The sequence below is a fragment of the Sapajus apella genome, unplaced genomic scaffold, assembly GCF_009761245.1.
Source record: "Sapajus apella isolate SASKATOON/1434 unplaced genomic scaffold, GSC_monkey_1.0 scaffold1, whole genome shotgun sequence".
NCBI classification, from domain to species: Eukaryota; Metazoa; Chordata; class Mammalia; order Primates; family Cebidae; genus Sapajus; species Sapajus apella.
The window spans coordinates 47,817,129-47,826,542 of record NW_022436941.1 but is presented as its reverse complement, the minus strand read 5'-3'; positions in this window follow the sequence as shown (position 1 = coordinate 47,826,542).

Genomic DNA, 9,414 nt, shown 5'->3' with positions numbered 1-9,414 from the left:
GTGTGTTAGAGTTATTCAGCTCCCCAAGAATCTGAGTCTAAATTCTCTGAAAGGACATGGGATAATTCTACTACACCCAAAACGGTGCCACCAACACAGAAAGAGTAAATAGCTCTGGGTCATTTTCTTTGGAGAATCCATATTTCTGCCTAGTATCTCACTTTACTATTTTATATCTATTGCATCTTGCAACCTTGGTATAAATTTAAGATCTTATTGCAAATATATGTTTTTAAGTGAAGTAAAACACATATTTTTAACAGTAGGAAAACACATACTTCTAAGAGAGCTAACACCTAAGTTCTGGGACTTAGGAGTGGTAGGAGAGATGATGCCAGTGGGGAACTCAGGAAAGGCCTCATGGAAATGGGCTTGAAAATATGTTGACAGGCACAGGTATTTACAAGTTATGGGAACGGGGCTATTTGTGCTGAACTCCGTCTTCATAACTTAAACTTCATAAACCGAGATAAAAACATGCATTTACATAAATCTCGAAAGCAAAGATACTCTTGAGATTAATAGTTTATGAGTATAAAAAAGACCCATACAAAGAGCTGCTTTATTACCTAGATTTACACTGCTATGCTCATTAGGTAATCTCTATACATACCGAGTTGTCTAGAAACTATGATTCACTCTCATCTTTGTTTTTTTATGGGATTAGAAAAACTTTAGGGTCATTTTGAATGCATAATATCATTCTCTCTTCATAACTATAGGCTCCTTATAATGCAAGATATATTTCTGTAAGTGACTGAAACAAATATATTTTTCCAGTTCAGAAAAAAATATGTATTTCCATGCAGTATTATTTACATTAGGCTGTTGCAACCTTAGGCACTTTAATTGTATGCCTTGCGATTGTGTCCTCTTTGTTTCTACTGGACTTTATTTACCAGATACAACTCCTCATTATCATTACCAACAGGATACAGCCAAAACTCCTTAGCAATGCCTATGAGATCATATCTTTCTTGGAAGATTATATCTTGCATCTATCACCAGCCGCATCTCTAATTACATCCCTCAGTCCCCAATATTACTCTTTCAAGTAGGATCATCTATTTGCAGTTTCCCATATAGAATGTGCTCTTTTCTGCATTTGGTGCCTGTTCACCTCTTTCACTAGCTTATTCCTCAACATTAAAGTCATTTAGGCGTCACTTTTTCTTAGAAGCTTTCCATGACTACCTGGTCCCACTCCCCTTCTGTGTTAAGCATCTCCTTCATTTTAACAAATTTTAAAATTTTATAATTGGTTTATTGTCTGTGTTCCCTCTATTAGACTACATTCCTTGAAGGGACAATATATTGTTCACTTTGTGTTCTGGGAATGAGCATTGTATCTAGCACAAGTCAAAGCTTAATAAATAGTGGTAAAATATGTTAAGTAATTTGAATAAATAAGCTACACAGAATAAAAGCAAACTTTATTTTATATAATAATATGTATTATACCTTAACTTATTATTTTGTTTCAGTATTTCTTTTTATGTCTCAGTTCTGCATCTTATCACTTCAATTTCACTTTATAGCAAAAATTATCAGAAGACAGCCATGTTTTTGTATGTAGTTTGTTCCCCTCAAAACTCATGCTGTAATTAGATCCCCAATGTGGCAGTGTTGGGAAGTATGAGAGCCAAATGAGAGGCATTTTGGTCATGTGGGTGAACCCATTCTGAATAGAACCCATGGCTGTGAGTGAATTCTTGCTCTCACAGGAATCGATTAGTTCCCATAAGCATAGGTTGTTAGAAGAGTCTAGCTTCCTTAGTTTGTCTCTCTTGCTTCCTCTCTTATTATGTAATCTCTTTGCATGCACTTGCATTCTCCTTTCACTTTTGCCATGAACTTGTCAGTCTGCAAAATGGTAAATTAAACAAACCTTTTTTATTTGTAAATTACCCAGTCTCAGATGTCCTTTTATAGCAATATTCCATTTAAATGGAATAAGACAGAAAATTGGTACCAGAAGTGGGGAGTTGCTATACAGATAACCTAAGTAATTGGGAGCAGCTTTGGAAGTGGGAAACAAGCAGTGTTAGAAGAAATTTAGAGGAGCAGACTAGAAAGTCTGCATTGCTGTAAATGGAACATTAAGGGTGATTCTGATGAGGGCTCAGAAGACAAAAAGACAAGGAAAAGTTCAGAACTTCTTACAGATTGACTAAATTGTCAGAACCAAAATTTTCATAGAAATTCATGTAGTAAGGCCATTCTAATGAAGCATTTGATAGAAATGAGGAACATGGTGTTGGGAACTAGAGAAAAGGCCGTTCTTGTTACACTATAGCAAATAATTTGGCTGCATGTGTTTATGCCCTAGGGATTTATGGAATGTAAAACTTAAGAGTGATGTTCTAGTATATCCAAAAGAAGAAATTTCTAAGCAGCAAGGTGCTCAAGAAGCTGCACGGTTACCTTTAACATCTTATGCTAAATTATGGCAATAAAAGGATGACCTAAAAGCCAAATTTATAATGAAAGGGGAAGCAGAGAATAAGGAATTGGAAAATTCGTAACCTGGCCATATGGTAGAAAATAAAAGAACATTTTCAAGAAAGGAAATCAAGGATTTGGCTGAGAGACCACTTGCTAGCAGTAAGCCTTGATGACTTCCACATGGGGTATTAACTTTACAAGCCCATAGAATGCAAGAACTGTAGAGGTGTGAATTCCTCCATCAAGATTTCAAAAATGGTGTGGAAAAGCCTGTAAGCCCAGGCAGAGACTTGTTGCAGGGGTGGAACAATTTCAGAAAGCCTTTAATGGGAAGTGCTAAGTGGAAATGGGGGTTAGAGCTGCCAAAGAGCACCTTCACCAGGGCAATGGCTAATGGAACACAGAGGCAGAACCATCACTGGGACCCTAAAATTGTGGAGCCACTGAAGCATGGAAACTCATCCTGTAAAGGCTGCTGACATTGAATTTCGACCCATGTGAACAGACATGAGAACCTTGTCTAGTAAAGCTATGGACTGCCTGAGGTCTTGGGAGCCCATCCCTGGCATCAGTGTACATAGGGTGTGGAACATAAAATCAAAAGGCATTATTCTACAGCTTTAAGATGTAACATGCTGGGACTTGCTTGAAGCCTATAACTTCATTCTTTGTTTCAGACTATTCCTTCCTTTTAGAATAGAAATGTCTATCCTATGCGTGTTCCACCATTGTAACTTGGACATAAATAAACTATTTTTTATAGGCTCATAGCTGGACTTTGTACTTTTAACTTGATACTGACAAAGTTAAGACTTTCAGAACTATTGAGATGAAATGATGGCATTTCATATGTGAAAAAGATATGAGTTTTGAGGGGGCTAGGGGCAGAATGCTACAGTGTGTCTCAAAACTCATGCTGAAGTTTGATCCGCAATGTTTCAGTACTGGGAAGTGGGGCCTAAGAAAGATAATTGATCATGTGGGTGTATTCCTCACAAATAGATTAATGTCCTCTCTTGGGGATATGTAAATCAGTGATCTTGCAGAAATGGATTAGATCCTGAAAGAATGGGTTGTTTACAAAAAATTCTGAAAAGTCTGGCTTGTTTGGTTTCTCTCTCTTGCTTCCTTTCTTGCCACATGATCTCTTTGCATGTATCCATCTTGTACCCATCTTTATCTTCTGCTTTCTGCTGTGAGTTGAAGCAACATGCCCTTGAAATTTCCAGCCTGTGGAACTGTGAATTAATTAACATTTTTTCTTTATAAATTGCTGAGTCTCAAGCACTATGTTATGGCAACCACTAAATGGACTAAGAGAGTTTAGAATTTAATTTTATTGTAAATGTTTATCATGGTCAAATTGTTTCTAAGAATATACTAAAATATCTTTTTTAAAGTTGGAAGAGGGATAATATGAGAGAAATTTAAGTATTCTATTTTTGTCATTTTTGAAGAGCATCAAGTTGACTTCAGTATTCTAATATCTCCCTTGACTTTATGAAAGATCTAAAAAATCAGTCTTTAAATCTTAGAATTTTTTAATTACATAAATTTAGCAGAGATATTTTCAAATGTGTATATATAGTATGTATATGTACATAAAATATGTAAATGTATGTGTATATATATATACATGCATACATACAGAGAGGTAAGGGAAGAGGCGAAAAGGAGAGAAGTGGGGAGAGAAGAAACTTTCTGTACATAAGTATACAGAGAGGGGAAAAAGAAATGGACTGAAAAACTATAAAGATGCTTATATTCTCCAGTGAATTAGAGGAGCTTGTAACATTAGCAGTATTTGCACCCTAAGGAAATCCCTCTGTGGGTTTCTGATAGAAAATAATAGATAATAGGATTTACTTCCACAAGGGGAACACAGGATAGCCATCTTGATCTCCCATTTCACACAGGTTTTGTAATTGTGTGTTGCCCTTGAGGAGTTTGATTTTATTTTAAAATTGCATTTCCACAATGAAAAAAAAATCAAAAATGGTAAAGAAGAGAGTTTTGTTAAGCTTTCACCAAATACTTTCCCTTTCTCTCATTATTTTGCAAGTGACAAAATCTTAAGATTAGGGAGTTTTTCCAGTTAGGAATCCTAATGAGGATGTATATCCCTGAGGATCATGGGGTAAATATATTGATATGATAATCACATGGACAGATGATACTGATATCAATGAGAAAGTCAAGAAAACTTGTATTGTTTGATCTATGAATACATAGAACATTAATAATTAAATTGAATTACATAAGAATGGTCATCTATAGGAACACCAGGATATTGTAGCTGCTGACTCTTGCTGACATTGTACTTATTGGATGCTGTGTGTGTTCATATTGCTTTGGTGAAATCATAAGATATCATTGATGTCTATCTGGACCATCATTACTAAGCACTTAATATTGCCATTGCATTGTGTCAAACACATCATTGGTATACCACTAAAAATTCATTCTGGCCATTATGTTATCCTTTTTCAGCTTTTTAACAACCATGTGTTTTCCTTTATTATTATATGATCCCTCAAATTCTTGAGCAGATCATACTGGTCCTACAAAAATGCTAAATGAAAGAGGGTCAACTTTCTCCTTGTAATCTGGAGGATACATTGCTGCCTATACCAAAAAAAAAGAAAAAAAAAAGAAAAGCTTCAGCTATTACTTTAAGTACATGTGGCTTATTAATAGATTGTGGGTCTGTCAGCACCCTTTTTTACTGCCTTTTACATGTGCAGTTATAGCACCTGAGAAACATTAAAACAGTAAAGGAAAGTACCATAGATTTATTATAGTGATATATTCTTCCTTTTGGACCCTCCTGGCCCTACATATTGTTAAGTTGTTCTCTCCTTATGAAATAATAAAACTTAAACTAATCTCTTAGTTTCTGAATGCTATTGTATCTAGGGCTATACAATGCATAAACTTAATATTTCTAATCATCATAAAGTGTATCTGTCATTTTCAGGACAAGTTTTATATGAAATAACTTTAATATGTGTATTATTCTCTTTAGCCAGCACAGTTCTTAGCAGCAATAGGAGCTGGACTCAGAAAAGACTTTTATTGTGTGCCTGCCATTTTGATCAAAGTACGGAAGTGTATTGATTTATATTGTACTTGTTTTGCAAGTAGTGCTGTCCAAATAGTAATATACCTTACTGTTATAATAATCCTATGAGCTATGTTCTATTGTTAACTCCACTTTACAGGTGTAAAGCTGAAGTTTAGAGAAGCTAAGTAACTTATCTAAGGTAACTCTGCTTAAGAAGAATAGGATTAAAAGTCAGGGTATCTAGCTCCAGATGTCATGTTCTTAACCATTAAAATATGCACCACATATATTCCCATACTAGGTGGTATATCTCTCTTGTATTATTAACAATATAGTCTCTTTCTTTATTATCTTTAATATTGATGATGGCCACTTGATTTGCATTGCAAATTTTAACCATAATAAAAAATAAGGTGAGTTTCCGGAGAAATTAACTAACTTTCACAAGATTGCTTTACTGAATTAAACTAGTGTTCTGAAACAAATCCCAGATTTTTTGCTTTGGGTTGCTTTACCTTCTGAGGTAGCACTGATCCCATTTGCAACTGGAATTCTCTCGGCCCTATGCTGAGAGATTTTGATATTACAGTGCAAATGTCATCCAAATTACTTTAGAAACAAAATAATCTCAATAAATAGGAATTCCTTAGGCCAAATTTATAGGCCAAGCAGTGAAACTTGTTTTGTAAAGATTTAATTTGATAAGAAAAGCATGAGATTCTCAAAATGGGCACCAATGACTTGTATTTGAGCTTTTATATTTATATAAAAATGGGAAGTAAGGCCTTGGACAGCCTCAGGCAGGTGAGCAGAAGAAAGTGACTTCTACTTAAACTGTACCCTCAATCAAATGGAGAAAATATATGATTTTCCTTAATAATGCTTTAAGATGAAAGAATATTTTATCTAATAATGTTATGTTGACACCAGTATTATTTTGGCTACTATTGGGACACTATGAGTTTTTTTATTCCTTTACCTTCAAATTTTCTGTCAAAATACTTTACACTCTCATGTACAGTATATGGCTGTTGTAGGCAGAATAATGACCCCAAATATTTCTATATTTTACACTCCAAACCTATGAATATACTACCAGACATGGCAAAACAATATATGGTTGAGATTATGGATCTTGGGATAGGATGATTAATATGTATTATCAGGTTAGGTCCAATTTAAACACATGATTTCTTAAAAGCAGAGAAACTTTCCTGGCTGTGGCCAGAGAGTGATAGAGTGTTAGAAGGATCAGAGACATGCAACATGAGAAAGACTTAACCCACCATTTTTGACTTTGGAGATGGTGGAATGGGCCATAAGCCAAGGAATATTGAAAGGCTCTACAAGCTAGAAAAGACAAGAAAATGACTTCATCACTGGAGCCCCCCCAATAAAACAAGACTGTACCATGAGCCGTTACACTTGTGTTAGCCTTATGACTTGTAGAATTATAAGATAATAAATTTGTATTGTCTTAAGCCACTGTGTTTGCAGTAATTCATTACAGAAGTAATGAAAAACCAGCACAATTGCTGTTTATTGTGTATTTTATATCTCATTGAGTAGTTCAGTTTTCAAAAATTGGAATATTAAATTTATTCACACTTATTGTAAAACCTAATTTATTTTCTATAAAAATGAATAAATTTACTCAAATTTATTTTTAGAAAATAGATTCTGATCTTCATCTGTTTATTTATTTGTTTTTGTAATTTTTGTTTTCTATTGCTGACTTCAGCCAAGTAAGTCTTTCCTTATTAGTAATTAAATTAAATGTAAATGGATTAAACTGTCCAATCAAAAAGCAGAGATTGACAGCAAGAAGTTTTTAAATATGATTGTACTATATGATGTCCACAAGCAGCTCACTTTCAATCCAGGACACAAACAGATTGAAACTAAAAAGATGGAAAAAATATGTGATGTAAATATTTGGTGGCCAAAAGAGCATTTGAGAGACTATATTAACAACATGCAAGATATATTTTAATGTGATATCTGTTATAAGAAACAAAGGAGGACATTATAATTGACGCACAAACAACATTGGAGATAGAGGAACCAATTCCCATACAGTTGTAAATTTAAATATAACTTTTGACTCCCCAGTAATTAAAATACTAACAGCCTACTGTTGGCCAGAACCCTTACCTATAACATAAACAGTTGAGAAACACTTACTTTATATGCTAATTTATTCCATATTGTTTTCTTACAATAGAGTACACTAGAGAAGAGGATGTTAAAAGAAACTCATAAGAAAGAGATAATATATTTACTATTCATTAAGTTGAAGTGGATCATCATAAATGTTTTCATTGTCATTGTCTTCCCATTGAGTATACTGAAGACAAGGAAGAGGAGGGGTTGATCTTACAGTATCAGGTGTGACAGAGGCAAAAAAAAAAAATTGTGTACAGGAATCTGCGCAATTCAAACCTCTGTTGTATAAGGTAAAATACATATACTGATATAAAGGTCAATTCATCAACAAGATATAAAAGCTACAAACATATGTACCAAATAAGACCTCAAAATAAATGAAACAAAAATTAATAGAATTGAAGACAGAAACAGACAGTCTCTACTAATATGTGAAGACTTGACTACATCACTCTTAATAATGGAAAAATGTAGACAGGAAATCAATAAGAAAATAGAGGACTTGAACAACATTATAAACCAACAAGACATAGCAGACACTCCATACAATACTCCAACTAGCAATAGTAGGGTATGATTTTTTCTCAAGTGTACATGTAACACTCTTCAGAAATGACAATGTGTTAGACCACAAAAGAAATCTTAATAACATTTAAAAACACTAAACTCATATATTTTCTCTGATCCCCAAAAAAGCAGTGAAATCAAAAGATATTCTTTCTCAAAGGCAAAATACTAACAAACATTTAACTAGACCAACAAAACCAGATAGAAGATGATAATAACTAAAATCAGAAATGAAAGTGGGGACATTACTACTAATCTTAGAGAAACAAAGAGTTATAATAGGACACTATGGACAGCTATATGCCAAAAAGTTAGATAACGAAGATAAAATACAGAAATTCCTAGGAATACACAAATTAAAAGAAAAAGCAAGAAATCTTAACAGACCTAAAACAAGCAAAGTGATTAAATCAATAATCAAAACATTATAAACAAAGAAAAGTCCAGGGCCAGAAAACTGCTCAGGTACATTATAACTAGCATTTAAAGAAGATTAATAATAATTCTTCTCAAACCCCTCCAGTAAATGGAAGAGGAAAAAACACTAACTTATTCTATGAGGCCATTACCCTGATACAAAGCTACATAAAAACATCAGAAGAAAAAGTTTACAGAAAAATGATCCTAATTAATACAGACACAAAAATTATGAACAAAATACTAGCAATTCGATTTAAAAGACATGTTAAAAGAATTATAAACCATGTCTAAGTGAGGCCTATCCAAGGAATGAAAGAAGACATTACATAAGAATATCAATTAATTTAACACATTAATAGGACAAGAAAACATATGATCATTTCAATTGATGCAGAACAGTCATGTGAGAAATTCAAAATCATATCATGATGAAAAAAAACACTCAATAAACTAGGAATAGAAGATACTTTCTCAACATTATAGAGGGCATTTATGAAAAATCCACAGCTACCATGACACTTATGATGAAAGATCAAGGGGTTTCCCTTTAAGCTCAAGAAAAAGACAAGGATGGCTATTTTCACCACTGCTATTCAGTATTGCTCTAGAGATTCTAGCCAGAATGACTTAGTCAAGAAAAGTACATCAAAGCCACACAGATTGAAAAGGAAGAAGTTAAACTATTTCTATTCATATATGACATTATCCTATAGATAGGCAGAAAGAAAAAAGTCAAGAAATATACTAAAACT